Below are 16,769 nucleotides of genomic sequence, written 5' to 3'. Positions count from 1 at the left end.
TCTATTTACAATAGGGATTGTTTCCAAATAGATTCATATCAGTGAATAAAATACGGCCTATAGCACATCATTTTAACCATTTTAATATTTATAATTTTTTATTTATTTCATCATTAATCAAAAAACGATAATCAATGCTGATTAATGTATTTCTTTTGTAAAATAGAGAAATGATATAACCTATACAACAGATGGGCATTCCAGTTAGCGTAGCTATGACCACCACTCAACAAATTAACAATGAACGCCAGGTAGGCAGAAACGTTTTAATTATATAAACCATCGGTCCTTTCAACCCAATCGATGGCCGCCACTCGCTACAAAAGTTACACTTAGGCACGAAATATCTTGTTTGAATCTTGATTTTAACATTCCAGTACAAATTGAATAATCAGTAGAAAAGTACGGATTTAAACTGAGAGTGAAAAATGGAGGGGAAAAAACAGTTATGTTAAGGATATCCTCTGATTTCATTCAATGTTCAATTTTGTTGTAATAATAAGTAGATTTGTTTTGTTTTCTGCTTTTCAAATAATTTAATAGGCCTATAGCATGAAACAAATCTGTGGAACTTCCTTACCAGTCTAGTTTCCCCCAATTTTGTGTGAGTACAAACTGTTTAAATAAGACAGCCTCACTTGCGACGACCGATAGGTTTTGATGTAAACATGACCGACCATTCCCCAACCAAGGGCGTAGGAACCGGGGGGCTGGGGGGCGCCAGCCCCCCCCCCCCAGTGAAAAATGTGGAGGGCGGAAGTATCATTCCGCCCCCCCCCCCCCCCGCTTCGCAAGTCAGAAAACCCCTTTATCATTTCCATATGAGAAAAAAAATCTCATTTGGAGCACCAAATTGCATCTAAGGCCTGGTGAAAATACAAAATTAAGTTTACAAAATGGAGTGGGTGTTGAAGTGTGCTATATTGCACCAAATTGCATCTGAGGCTACCTGGAAATGCAAAAAATTCCAAAGAGGAGGGGGACACCCCCTCCCTTAGACCCCTCCCCAGGCCCGCCATCAGTCTTCAGCCCCCCACTCAAAAGTACCTTCCTACGCCACTGTCCCCAACTGTAATCTCAACCACACCCGAACCCATCCAGAAAGGTTTGGAAATCGAAGACGAAAAGTGGCGAGTACTGTCGTGAATTCAGTGAAAATTAAGTTATAGTTGGCCTACATGTTAGGCGATTTAATTTTTAACTCTAGCCTATTTGGTCGTTATGATTTTTAAATTCATTTGAAACTGAGAAACAAACACCTGCAACACCATCCCTCTACCTCAAACTGCCCCCTTCCCGCCACTCCCCGCCCCTCCCAGTCCCACCTCCGCTCCTCCAAACTATCATTTTGAAGAGGAACTGGTTTGTTTTCAATTGAAGGGCAAAGGACAGAACGGGTTGAGGCATGCGATTCTCACAAGTTGTGTTTAACATGTAAAAGTGTAAACAATTAAGATTTCGTGCTTTCAATCAATGGAGTGTTTTCGAAAAGGGTTAAAGAGTTAAATATATTTACATTTGTCGCTCTTTTTTTGTTAAATTTATTACATAAACATTATTTTAGCAGCATATTCATTATCCGTGTTAAGTTCTGTTTAACATGTAAACATTTCGGTAATATGTTATCTATGAAAGTTTTCTGATATGATCATGTCACATGCACCTCTCTATTATACTTTATATGTTAAATATATTTACATTTTTCACACTATTTTCTTCATTTTTCTTCATAAACGGGTTGAGGCATGCGATTCTCACAAGTTGTGTTTAACATGTAACAGTGTAAACAATTAAGATGGCGTGCTTTCAATCGATGGCGTGCTTTCGGAAAAGGTTAAAAGTGTTAAATAGTGTTTACATTTGTCACTCTTTTTCTTAATTTAGTACATAAACATTATTTTAGCAGCGTATTCTTTAATTCTGTTTAACATGTAAACATTTCGGTAATATATTATCTATGAAAGTTTGCTGATATGATCATGTCACATGCACCTCTCTATTATACTATATATGTTAAATATATTTACATTTTTCACACTATTTTCTTAACATAAACATTTGCTTATCTTAAAAGTCTTCGTTTTGTTCTCTCTTCATTCTTCAGCTTAACATCCTTTTTTTTTCCATTGTCATTTTGATTGACAGCTTTTTAAATATGAAAAATCAAATCGTGTAATATAGGTATGCATAAAATCCAGCCGTCTATCTATCATTCTACCAACAAAATTGCGTGGGCCAGCCTTTAACAATGCACCGAAATGCGAACAAAAGGGCTAGAACAAAGGTGAGCTATATAAACTCATATTCTTACCTTGTTTCAGATCATGCGTTTGATGGGCTTCATTAACTATGTGGAATGTGTATAACTCTGTATGCCTTTTGATTTGCTATTTCGTATGTATTGTCATCATCATGAACTAAAACACTTTACAAAAGTCTTTTGCAATGTTATCTGGTTTAGCCCTTTTAGGTGAGAATTCACATAACGTACGGCATGTTAATATGTTATATCACAGAGCTGAGTTGCACTAAATTGTCAACGTGCATCGGGGTGTTTCTTCTCTTTTCTTTTCTTTTTTCCTTATTTTTCTACTTTTTTTTAAGTTTAAATAATTTCGCATGCCACGGTCTAAACATAACAAATTCAGGTTTTCCTTTGTACTCAATTCTGTTTCTCTTTTCAACCTGAGAGTCGATCGATAGGTTGTCTTGCGTTTTATTTTCTTGTTTTTTTTTTTAGAGTGTTTTGCATTTTTATATTTGTAAGTATTTGTATCAACGTATATATATATGTGTGTATGGATGTGTATATAGATGTATATATATCTCACATGCATGCATATTGTTGCTGTTGGTGCTATTACCCTATTTTTACAACTTTTCTGTGCTTTGTTTTACTTATTTTTAACCGTATTCTATTTATAATTTTAATATTTGATATTTTATGTGTTTTGCTGCATGGAGACAAATTTCCATATTTTATGGACGAAATAAATCTATCAATGTATATAATTTTTTCTGTAAGTCTGTAAGTCACGAGGTGACCAAAGGTCGTTCTTGTTATTTTACCTTAACGTGCGACATAACATAGATTCGCCGCCGTATTGTTCCTCTTAGTTACTGGGTGTAGTTACTATTTTCTACATATACAAGAAAAGCTTACAATAGACGTGAGAAAAAGCTTCCATCTACACAACCATCTTACTTCCCTTTTACACGGGTCAATCATTTCAATTGCTCCGTTTTTTTTTCACTTCTACAGCTATATCAATGTTATACAGGAACTAGTTTATCTTCCACCGTGGCAATCTGGCGTTTTATGGTTTACCATATCGACCAGCTGAGCGAATTTAGCAATGGTATATACATAACCCACTCGACAGGGGTTCCATCCATTTGACCAAGGGGGTTGCAAATCACTAATTAAACAGGATATATGCAGAAGGAACAAAATACGGTTTCATCGTGTCGTAGTAAAGCTGAGATCACCGTCGAACGGCCAAAGCCAGGAGAAGGGAGAGGGTGTGTTGAGGGTATGTTGAGGGTAAGAGAGGTAGGGGTGGGGTGGGGTGGGGTGGCAGTAAGAGATGAGAAAGAATTTATCAAACGTCCGTAAACAAACATGTGTTGTTCAAGATAACCAAATATTACCCAATTGTGTTTTTCAACAATAGTATAGCCAGTTTCCACTCCTCTTCCCTTCCCCTATACCCCCCACCCCTCCCCTTCGTCCCCTCCCTCCCACCCCTCCTCTGGCACATAGCACTCTGCGATGAACTTGAGAAAATAGAAAGAATGTAATACAACAAGAGCTACCGTATTCATTCAGTAAATATTTTAAACTACGTGGCGGTTGAGCCGGGGAGGAGTTAGCACCGAGGGTACATATAGCCCTAAAATCTTCATAAAAGCTTCACAAGTTTCCCTTTTCCATCAATTAGCTATACCCAAGTTCCGCAACTAGAAAGTGTCCTTTTGTTATATAAAAAAAATCCCTTGAGACGAAAAGTTCCGTTTTGTTGAGAAAAAAAAATCATGAATCGGTTATACTGAATGCACAACAGATTCATGTTGTCGGGAAGTGTGAGACCAAATTGGTTGGTTTCTCCACCGCCCCCCCTTAAATTGCCGTCTAATGTCCCCCCCCCCTTGAAATGTGTGCCCCTTCCTCCTGATTGAGTCCTCATTTGTCGTATCTGTTTTATACGTTAACCTTAATCACGATAGTATTATAAGAACCGTTCAAAATATATAATCCTTTCTGCATATACTCCGTCGAGCCTAGACGACAACCTATAGCTGTAACTAATTGAACTTTATCCAAGTATTATTGTGACTGGGTTCCTTGTGACCGGCCGAAAGAAACCTTCCATCTATTGTTTTACAGTACAATGATCACTGTTTTAATTCCACACAACCCCTGGTATACCGCGTAAGAGATTCCAAGAATTCAAACCAGTTCGCAACAACTTTAAAGACTATTACGTGCGTTGACAAGAACACGGATATATACATATATTCGTCATTTAGTGTCGGCTGTACCCCCCCCCCCCGCCCCCTCCCCCTAATTATTTTGGTACCCCTCGCAAAAAAAACATGAAATTAGTTATTAACTAACAAGTAACAACCTTCCGTGTTGACATAATTATAGACCCTAATTTATACCTGATATATGCTTGAGGACGCGCCATGCCATGCCTAAACTTACTTTGTGACTATGGAACGCCGAAATGAGACAATACATCAAAAGAGACAACAACATGATAACAGACAGCTATAGAAGTAAACCACATAAAACATTGCCCTTTCGGCGTTCCATATATGACAAGTGTCTGTTCACATGTCTTCAAGGTGATGGATCTAGGAATCTTGCTATCATGAAGCGATGCGTCTCTGTTTCACTCCAATTCATGTAATCCCTTTAAAGGTATGCTGTATTGGCCCCAAATATGCTAGATATTCCAATATGGTCACCTATATGGTCAAAAATTCTTAAACTGTATTTGTTACAACCTTCGAGGAAATTGTCATCTTGTGTGTTCCTTAAAAATGTATGAGAACAAATTTGGAGAGTAAAGACCTCCAGGAAAGTACTTTTTGAAAACTTCTAGCAATTATATAGTGCTATAATTTGGGGCCTATATACAGACTACCTTTAATACTCACCGCGTATACCACAGAAATGAGGCTCAGCAAATATTCTATAGGGAAATAAACTACGAAGTAAACTGCAATGCTGGATTTTCATTATCCAGATTTAATCATTACCATTAGCTGACGTCCACGAAACTTCAAAAGGCTTTAGACCTTTGGGTGTTAACAACGACAACAATTGCCAAATTCCTTTAAAAAAAAGTTGACCTTTCCAACCTGACATATTGGTTATATAGTAAATGGTCACACATAGGCCTACTACCGCAAATAATGTCCCTATTGACGTATACACTAATTCGGTCTCTCCAATATGTTCTCTGGGTCCATTTTACCGATTACTGGATAGATGAAAAGTTGTTAGCCATTCATGGAACCGTTTAATTTACCTTATACTAACCACGTAGGTTTGTAGCTAAGAAAGTTCATAGTGTTCTAGTCGCTTGTGATACCAGCCTCTTCACTTATTACCAGTCAGTAATTTTCTCACGCTGCTCGTGGAAGGCCTTAAATAGCATAATATTGCCCCCCCCCCCAGCTTTTTGCACCACATGACCTACCATGTTGTGTACTCTACATTTATTCATCTAAGCCACAAAAGTTTAAAAAAAATGAAGTCCGTTTGAAAACAGATCGAAAAAGATGTATTCATTTTGCTTTGTGGTACTATCCCATTTATGTGGAAGAACATTCGTGCGGATTAATATCGAGTCTATGATGGAGTATACCAACATATAGTAAGAATAAACGTACCTTGCGAATCTAGTCAACCAAGTGGTCAGGTCAAGACGTAATAGCTTAAAGGGGTCCACTCGTCGCTTCTAGGACTGTCCTGCGGAAGTTATTGTTCATTCTGGAACAATTTAGACACAAATTTGTGTTAGAAATTTTACGAAGTTCTTCTGCTTTCATGTTTAAGTTTGAACTCCCTCCCCCTCCCCCTCCGCCCCACTAAAAAAAGTGATTTGTTACGCCGACGGAAGGCGATGATGTATGAAGAGTGGAGCAAATGTGTTGTGTTTAAATTTCCATCGTAAAGACCACGCTGAATGAACAGGAATCTAGCAATGAATCCCTGTTTTAAATAAACCCACTTACCCACCTACCCAAACAACTACCCACCCACCCACACACAGATCACCATCTTCACTATTAGCCCCACTGAATCAGGCTTGGCAAGATGGATAAAGGATAGGGGTATTCTGGTTAAGACCCCGGGACCCACGGAGTCAATTTGGGGGTCGGCAAAAATATAAAGTATTTGGATTGTTATCAGCGTGTTAAATTTGCCAAATGTTTGCGAATTATTTTCCGAAAGTTTCCAATCCCCCACTTGTCATTCCCAAAAGCTTCTATGTAAGAAACGGAATGAATCAATGTAGGATAATAATTTAAGGGTTTGGATCAGCGAGTTTTTAAACTATATAGAGGCAAGGCGCTTATTTTATTTTCCTTGTTTTCTTTAACATATTGCATTACTATACAAACTTTAAGTTTAACGTTCACTTGTATGAAAATTTACCCGTCATTGCATTTGCAACCCGATTAGTTTTAAACCCAGAATGACCGTATTAAACTAGTGTACGCCTTTAGGCCGCAAAAAAAGAAAGGCATTCCGCATATTTGAACAAGATTTCATGAATCCAAATCCGTTTCTTTGAAAAACGGCTTAATTCCAATATGACCTTTTCAATTGATTAGAGAAAGTGCACACCTTTAATTAAGTCGTGCTGATATATATATATATATTTATATGTAGATAAACGTATAGGTGCTGATAATTATGCTGATATTAACGTATTTGTGCTTATAATATACCGTATACGTATATGTGCTGAATTACGTATATGCCCTATATGTGCTAATCTTCGTATGTATATATATACAGATACGCACATGTGACTTACATGTATTTATATATGTGCTGGTTAGCATATATGTGCGGTTATACGTATACATGGGCTGGTTTACATACATGTTGTGGCATATGTACTGATACGTATATATGCGCTTAAATATATATATATATATATATATATATATATGTGTGTGTGTGTGTGTGTGCGTGCGTGTGTGTGCGTGTGTATACCTGTCACTGTCTCGGATGAAATGCAGCAAAATTGCAGAAAAAAATGTATTCTGCCCGGGTGACGCCGTCTCTAACTTACCATATATTCTGCCACTGAACCAGTGGCACCATGTCAATCATAAAGCGATTTCTGTAACTTAACGTTTAATTTTATTTTTATTTTTCAAATTGGCCCAGGTGTGTCATTTGTCATATATGTTCACAGCAGACTGTTACGTTTCTCAGTAGAAAGTGTAATGAACGAGGAAGGGGTCAAGAAGGGGACAAGACCACTCCTCTGGATCCAGGACGCCCTTCGTAAAGGGTCTGAGGGACTATAGAAGCACCTCCCCACCAAGATCCGACCCCCCCCCCTCCCCACCCTGCGTCACCGACCGAAGGGCTCGTGTCAGTTCAAGTTAAACTGAAAGTTACATCTTTGCGTTGTTTTCGTTATATCTTGGTTTATACATGGTTAAGTAATAGTAGCTGACAACCGAGGGTATAAATTCCATGTAAAAACTGCTCCATATATCGACATGCTGGACAGATTTAATCACATTTGGTAATCATTAAAAAGTATCCTTCCCTTATTGTTTCCGGAGACACGATCTTATCTGCAACTAAACTCTTCTAATCACAGGTGTAAAGGAAGCCGCAGAGAAATCTAAGCGAGGCATCGGTCATTCCGCTACAATATCCCCCCCCCCCTTTCCATATAACCGCACGGTATAAGGTATACATATATATATATATATATATATATATATATATATATATATATATATATATATATATATATATATATATATATATATATATATATATATATATATATATATATATATATATATATATATATATATATATATATATATATATATATTGTCACGCACGGCATGCATGATCTCACATGAGTCTATAGCCTAGTAGACACTTACAGCTGTTCAGTTACAGCTTACACTTGCCAAGTTTAGTTTTCGTTTACACAGCTGTTGTACCAGGTTCACTTTTTGCATGGTATTAGGTATAAGGGCAACCGTTACCATATGGCGGAATTCAAATATACACTTAACTTTGGCTGTGAACCAAAGACTGTGCATAAAGATATGTGTCAAGTGGTTATTGACATTGTTTTGACTATAACAGACGTCGCCTCGCTTGATAGATTTTCTTGCGGGTACACTCCCTAACAACCAATACAAGTATAAGTCTAACTTATTGCTAATATAAACAATGAGAACAATCGCAGCCACAGTGGATTGAAAGGAACCGGTCAGGTATTGCCTACACGTTTCCGTGCATGGTAAAAAATGAAAGTCATTTACCCCAACTGCCATAAGTCAAATCTCATACCCAAAATCAAAAGTTATGCAAGTTGTAGTCAAGAAGACCGTTTGTACTGAATTCAATTCGAATGCAATATGTGTAGAAATGAGTGTATCGTTCTAGCTCGACAGCTCAACAGCTGTTTTATCGACAAACCGGCATACACAAAACAAAACAAAAACAAACAAAAAAACGTACAGTAAATGAAAACATATTTCTGTTTCGAATTCATTTGACTCATTATACATTTTACATCACAATCAGTAAAACACATATTATTTATTTGGCTTCATATAAATATTGAAAGATGATACGTTAAATTCTCTCCTTTAAGTAAAGGAGTAAGTACAAAAGCACACTGCAGAGCCTTCTTATAAATTAACTGACTTAAATATTATATTAGATCTGTACTTATATAATACATATATATATATATATATATATATATATATATATATATATATATATATATATATATATACCGCCTACATATAATTAGGGAGTTGTTATGATATAATTTGAAGAAAGAAATGTTCGTTATAGTCTTTTAGCTTGCGTAGGTTTCCCATCTCTTACCTTTAACTATATATGCTGTTTTATACTAAAGATCTCATACCAATAGAGCTCATCAACTTGACTCTACAGCCAATTTTTATTCCTTCTTAAAACAAAATAGTGTGAAGTAAAGCTTCAACATTTTGAAATGTCCATGTTTTTTAGTAATCTTTGTTTATTGCTATACTGTGACTCAAAGTAGCCGGACAACAAATGCTCAGGGTTGAAACAAGTTCTGTAAATTACCTTTCTCATTAACCTACATTTGGTTGAAAACTATATTTTTAAGTACCTTGGTGAGATAAAAATGTATTATGTTCAGTTTCATACTAAGTAAAGGTATGGGGGGGGGGGGGGAGTGTTGACCATAACGAAACTCAAAAAGTTGTTTTAAAGCGTAGATTTTACATAAAGATTGTCACGCCGATCCTACAATGGTCATATACACATGTATGTAAGCTGATTAGCTAACACAGATATTAAGATATGCCTCGGATAAAAGTTAATTATTTGTTTTCGCACAACACAGGTCAACCGGCAATAATGTATTGTTATTATTTTTTTGTCTCCCCATGGATCAGTGTCATAATTCACTAATCTTCAGAGACTGACCTGGCGAGTTGTTCACTATATTCTTTGACCAGGCACTCACAATCGAACTTATGAGCTTTAAACCAAGTAGAACAGAGTGATCTCCAAGTGGTACAATGGAATATAAAGATACTATAACAGGTTCCTACATAATTTCACACGAATTTCGATAATGATCACGTCGTCGTCGTGTTAGGTGTAACCTACTTGGAATCGATCTGTTATTGTCCCTAGCAACGTTCATCATGTATAATATATACAGTCACTATTGTTACGATAACAAAGGAACTTATACCCATCTACACTGTGATGACATCGGATAACATTTTATAACATTATGTATAATATATGGTACAATATTATATTAAAATTGTTCCAAATGTGATAAACAGTATTATTATTATTATTGATATTTTGCAATAGATAATACCATATTACACAAAATTCGATACAATATCATGCAATATAATGATGCAATGTTATACCAATATTATGCAATTACGTAACACAACATTTGACATAACATGATATGCATTACGTGATACACATATTATACCAATATTATGCAGTAGGTTATGCAATAGTATGCAATATGAGATGATACAATATTCTGAAAATGTTACGCAATATTTGGTACAATTTGATATTAACAATATTATGCTATATCTGGGTTGTTAAAACAGTACTATCCAATGTCAGCTATACGTCACAAATGTAATAATTCTAAGAATTGCTCAAACGTATTTAAAAGAGTGTTTTCCAGTTGGGGTCTGGCCGTTTAAATTATTCCCATCATGAGAAGATTTAAGTTAGAGCATTAAAAGCCCTCAGTAAACTTCTCTGAGTATGGCAGTAGAAATGCTTGTCACATGAGTGAACATTCTTTGAGAGGGGGGGGGGGGGGATTTCAGCATATTTTGGGCCACTACTGATCCTGTGGAGGTTAAAACAATTATATAACTTTTCGGATGGCTTAATTCCATTGTTTCCCGAAATAGAGCAGACTCAGTCACTTCATTTGCTTCCACATAGTAGATTATAATCACTAAATTTCCACTTAAAAGGTTCACTCTCAACTGAGAGCAAACTTTCACACTTTGATAGAGCTAGACCTGAGCTCCGATCACACAAACACTCCTTTCTCCTTAATCCGACACCTCCCCCCCCCCCCAGCCCACCACCTGACCTACCCTCTCCTCCTTCTTGGAGTCCATTCTCCAAAGGAATATTAATAAACGCTAATATCAATCATGAAATGTGATACTTCATGAAATTTCAGCTTTAGTTAATTTTGGTAGATGTTCGATGGCATGTTTATCTCAAATTCTGATATTTGTAACAAAAAATATTAATCTGAATAGTCGAAATTCTGATATTTGTAACAAAAAATATTAACCTGAATAGTCAACCAGTCTGGCAAATAATCAAGAAATATTGCCAAGAAATTAACAAATTCTATGTTAGTATGTGACATATATCATTAGCACAAACTCAGAATGCGACATTAGTTTGAAAACAACATCGAAAAGGATTTAATAATGAACAATTCCTATATTATTTTGAGTAATACAAATGCTTTTTGGTGTAATTATCAGCAACACGCAAACAGCTGCTTATCAAACCGTATCGTGAATATCTACATCATTTTGAACATAGGTCAATCTAATGTAATATTATTAATTAGCTTTTGAAACATTACTGAATAATTTAATTGTCTATCAAAGCAGCTGTTAATTTTATAATTAATTAGAGTAATAAACTCAGGCAAGAAAAAGGCACATAAAAACATTTAACATATCACAATTTGAACCAGATTTCAATTTCGTTACACACACACACACACATATATATATATATATATATATATATATATATATATATATATATATATATAAATTTATATATGTATATATATATATATATATATCTATCATATGTATATAAAAAGGTAACTTGGCAAGCGGTAAAGATATTTGCCATATATACCAGAGATTAGGGAACATCAGCTAAGAACTCCAGTACATCTTTGTATACAACTGTATCCTTCCGCCATTCAGGTTATAGTATATTATGGTTTCCTCCGGTTATTGGGATATAACCTAGTAGACTAATGCACTAATTCAGATACAACATATGTGGAATATTTGTTGATGAACTGTTTTTTTAGGGGGAACTTCGCCCAACATTTGAAAACACCCAAACCGTCTGCCGAATATTTATCGTGTCCATTTAAAGATCAAAAAGTGGTTTGAAATACATTCAGTGCAAGTTTACCATTAAATGACCTCCAGTTCATTATTTCGTGATATATGCAAAGTCATTCGAATATGTGTATCCGTGGGAGTACTGGAGTGGTATATTGCCAACATGCCATAGACTAAGTTTGGTAAGACCTCATCCACCTCTTTGCACCACACGCATGACAGCTATTTCCCCATTTATCTCCGAAATAGTCAAACATATTTTTGGGATCTTCAACAACATTTGATTTCAGTCTTTTGACTATAGCACATAACGTTGTGTTTCGTAGTGGTTTGAGTATATGGTCTTGTATTTCCTCAGTATAAATATCTCCTTTTAACCTCCATGCTAGATGTTTCCTCATTTTACTCGTATTTTCACTTATTTCTATCATATAATCCGCCATGTCCTTCAAAGAATCAAATTGGTCGATGTGCAGAAATGAGTCCTTCGGTGCTACATCCTGATAATGTCGAAGAGGAGCTCCAACAACCACAGGTATCATTCCAAAGTCCAAACTTCTCCAAAACTTTTCGGTAATATATTGATCGCAGCAACTATTTTCAAAACTGAGATAAAATCTATACGGCTCCATAACTTTCCTCATCAACTCTCTCCTTCTCCATGGTAACGGCTTGCTTCCACACTTCCCATAGGTATCAATCGGGATGTACTGTTGTAGATCCTCAACGAACTTGGTTCGATTCCACTGGAGTGTCTCGCAGTGGCTCGCCACCCATACGACAGATTTGGCTTTACCTTTAATCAGTGCATCTAACTTATGTTGCCTAGCGTATAACTGATCCTTGGAAGCAGATGGGGCATATCTTCCATATGGTGAAGGAAAGGTTGCATCAGCCCTGTAGGTGTCCGACCAATCATAGGATATGTTTCGGTAAATTAATGGAGGTTTTAAGCCAGGAACATATGGCGGGCTCTCCTGAGTAGACATAATCCATTTTTGTTCTGCGGGGCGAAGCTTGATTAGACGATCCCAAACGTCAGAGTCCATCCAGTTAAAAATATTTGCGAAAATGACCACGTCTGCTTTCACAATTTCCTCCGGGGTCTCAGTATATGATACGTGGACGCTACACGCTTCATCATTGCAGCGGACTCTTGTTCCTTCCAGAACGTTTCTTATCCATTTTTTATTCCGATGTTCTTGATTATTCAATATGTCTTTCCAATAAGGAACAATTCCAAAGAATAAAATATTGATTTCACAAAGCTTGCTGTTCGTTGTACTGCCTGATAAGAAAGGTGATTGTAATGGTAAGGTCGGATCGACATCCGTGGGCAGTTGAAATTGTAGGTCTCGTTTCACTTCGTGTCTACTCTGAGAGTAAGTATTCAATGAATAAATGTAACTGTAGCACAGGCACAGGACAAATACTCCTTGCATAGCTATTCCTGCCTGTAATTTACCTGAAATTGAGGCCAAACGCAGAGATCCCCTTAGTAGCAGCATGGCGATGAAATAGTTGAGGAAGGTCTGCTATTGCTCAATGATACCACCAACTCCTTGCATATTCCAGATCGTCTTACCAAGCACAAATAATAGATTGTATGCCTCAAATTATTATTCCTCGTCGAAGTCATCGAGTCCTTTTACAAAAATCTGCTTGGTTAATGTTAGAAGGTCGAATAGCAGAATTAATCCAAGTGGTTCGGCTGAACTTGTTACACAACCGGCTGAAAGTGAAGTAGGAACTTTCCAACATTACGGATCGATGGTTCTCACAGTCAAAGTGCCAACTATTTACAGTTGTGCCATGGTGTCCTTGACAACATATATTGAGTCAACTGTTGTTTGGCGTGATTTACGTATTCTTATGTTTGTAGAAGAACAATATAGGGCAACCCTACGCCTAACGTGAAAACCGTTGCATATATTTCTATTGTCATTCTTACGCTGGAAGAACAGAAACTAAAAGGCATGCATTGACCGAGTCGCGTTGAATAGTGGTTTACATTTGTCAAAGATTTCGTTGCAATTAGAAGGAAGTTACAACTACAGAAGGTCGTGAAACCAGACAGGTTAGACAATACCGGAAGGAATGCCCAGTGATATATCAAACGTAAAACGTCAGTGGCTACAGATACCAAATGTCAGTTCTAACTCTATGAGCTGGGAAAGAGACAATCAAAATTGGGCTAATCGGTAAAGACTTCGTGCGTCATAAATGGTGATGTTTAACGGAGACTCACAAAGTCAATTTAAAGAATCAAGTAAGGGACAAACACGAAGAAAAGTTTTAGTAGATCAAAACTTTAAGAAATGCAAAACAATAAGAAAGTACAAGCATTTCGCAACGTTTTAAACGAGGAGGTGTAAACCTCTTGACGTTTTATTATTATTGTTATGTTGGGTGTATCAATGATTTCTTATGCACGGTTATTTCTGTGTAGGCTACCGATACGTATCTCTCAGGTTCCCTCTTCAGAGAAATCCTTGATCGATCCATCAAGCTAAGTATTACCATGTTCTTATTTAATTATGTTATCAAATTTATTCAATTAGCACAGCCTACGAGGTTCCGGCTTCACCAAATCAATGTGAAATTAAAAAATCGTCAGTAGTTAATGACTCCATTCTATCCGAAATGAATCGTCGTCAGGACAAATCAAGTTCAATAACTCAGTAAAGGTGAAGTTACTTATTGTCACGCGCCCAGACCACTAGGTTTCACAAAAAGGCAGAGCAAAAATGAATACAAGAGAATTTTCTAACAGTTTTGTGCCAATATAATCGTAAGAAATCAAATACGAGCGCAGATCTTACATTTCAAGCATGACTTACAAAATAATACAACAGAAATTCATATTTATACTTCAGGACACTTCCTTGAGCCCAGGTATGAAATAAATGTTTCTTATACCTTGTCCTGATCAGCTAAGAATAGACAATAGAGCTACAAAGGAACAGCAATGTGGTGGAATGGAGATGAATAGTATACAAATAATGAATGGTTATGAGTGCAATAGTGTAAATATTTCATGAGTTGAAAGATGTAATTTGTTCCATTCAACAAGGCGCAGCATTATTTGTTTTATACAACATATTATATTAAGATGGGTAAAATGCACTCATGCAACAGATTGTTTTGAACAGACAGGTTTCTCTGCTCTCTTACCATTGAAAAAAGTGCTACCAAAAAAGTATAACCCATTGTTCTATTTCATGAATAGAGCGAATTTTGCATGCAATCAACGAGCAATTGACCAATCAAATGACCAGAGTACAATTACGTGTTGTATAAAGATGAACTGTTAGTCAAAGGTGGTGAGCACGAGACCATGTGAGCAGGGAGTGTTATTCCATAACAACTCCCCTGGTGAGAGTTAGTGGCATGACAGAACTACTGTAGAATGGAATGAGATGATTGTATCTGTGTCAGGCAAATTATTCAACAGATGTTGGGTGAGGGTTTGCCCTGCACACAGAGGACGTGTATTACTCCTGCACCGGTTAGCTGCATCCGTCATACCACCAATATTAGAATATGGTGCATATTGGCACACCTGCGACGAAGGTTAAATGAGGGTAGGAATTGGAGGGTTTTAGAATGGGTGAATGGGGTTTAAGCTGGGAGTTATGGGTGGGGAAAGGTGTGAAATTCGTGGCAGGGGTCGGGAGGTTTTGAGTGGAGTTAGCGACAAGGTTTTTATTTTACTTTCTCTTTTATATTTTCTTGTTTAGATATATATATATATATTTTCAAAGTTAAGTATAGAGAGTGCTCTACTCGTTAAGCCATAAAAGTATTTTAGAGCACTTCCTTTCACAACTCTGGGTATTTCTGTTACTTAATATGTGCTTATTAGTATCACCTGAAAGTTGTGATAAAACAAATAAATAACTGAAATGAAATGAATCAGATCACATGGTTTAGTAAATGACTGGCGATGAATGAATGAATGCATGAATTGGTTATTGTAACATTACATTAACTTCGTCTGAACCATATAAGGTGACGTTCAACGTCACTCCTTTTAAGTGACGGATTAAGACCCTTTGGACCACCCTATGCTTCACAATCCTACCCCAGGGCGTTGCTTAACATACACTACCCAGTCCAATGTGTGGTTCATATTTTAACTTGTTGCGTTTGTTTGTGTGTGTAAAATCTTCGATCTTCATCTCATATACATATGTTCATATTGCTCGCAAATTCTCTACCCATTGATAACGACGGAGAGCTGAATCAGTGGTGTGATCAAGGGGTGGGATGGGGGCCGGGGCGGGCGGGGAACATGACCATGGCTGCCAAAAAATAATAAATCAACAGCTATTGGAGAAAACAAGGCAACTAAAGGTGCACTTTAACATACTAAAGTTGGTTTGGTCTTGTTACTTCTTTATTCCAATGTTGTGAAAAACACATGATGTCAGAGCAGTGGCGTAGGAAGCTATTAAATAAGTGAGAGGGTTAGATGCCGCATACCGATGTGATTTGGCGGTTTCCCCAGAAGAGGTTTTGTTTTGTAGTGTGACGGAAATAAAATGGCACAAGTGAGACATTATCTCAGAAATTCAACTAAACTTTCTCACAATTTCGAATTCATTTTAGGCCGAGTCACCATTTCTACTATCGAAGTTTTAACTTCAGTATTATGTTAAATTTCTTCTCGCATCATTGACCTTTCTCTGTAATACTGTTTCTTTTTTTTCCTCATAATTTTCGATATAAAAAGTTGAATAGTTTACAGCTTTATCTGTAAATGTTCATTTTTTTTTTATTGCCTCTGACCCTGATAGCAGAATGCTTCAGAAGCTGAAAAGATAATTCAAAGATCAAATCTAAGGTTTCACGTATAATGGCTCTTTGCT

At 36.7% G+C, this 16,769-nt stretch overlaps 1 protein-coding gene across 1 annotated transcript in view; it reads left to right on the top strand.

The window, feature by feature from the left end:
* LOC139975285 (methylcrotonoyl-CoA carboxylase subunit alpha, mitochondrial-like) overlaps nt 1-16,769 on the top strand; it is a 344,390-nt gene that overhangs the window by 155,584 nt on the left and 172,037 nt on the right. The window lies entirely within an intron of this gene.

Source organism: Apostichopus japonicus, chromosome 10 (assembly GCF_037975245.1).
Source record: "Apostichopus japonicus isolate 1M-3 chromosome 10, ASM3797524v1, whole genome shotgun sequence".
Taxonomy (NCBI): domain Eukaryota; kingdom Metazoa; phylum Echinodermata; class Holothuroidea; order Aspidochirotida; family Stichopodidae; genus Apostichopus; species Apostichopus japonicus.
Note: the sequence above shows the minus strand (reverse complement) of the source record. Positions and strands in the feature narration are given on the sequence as shown.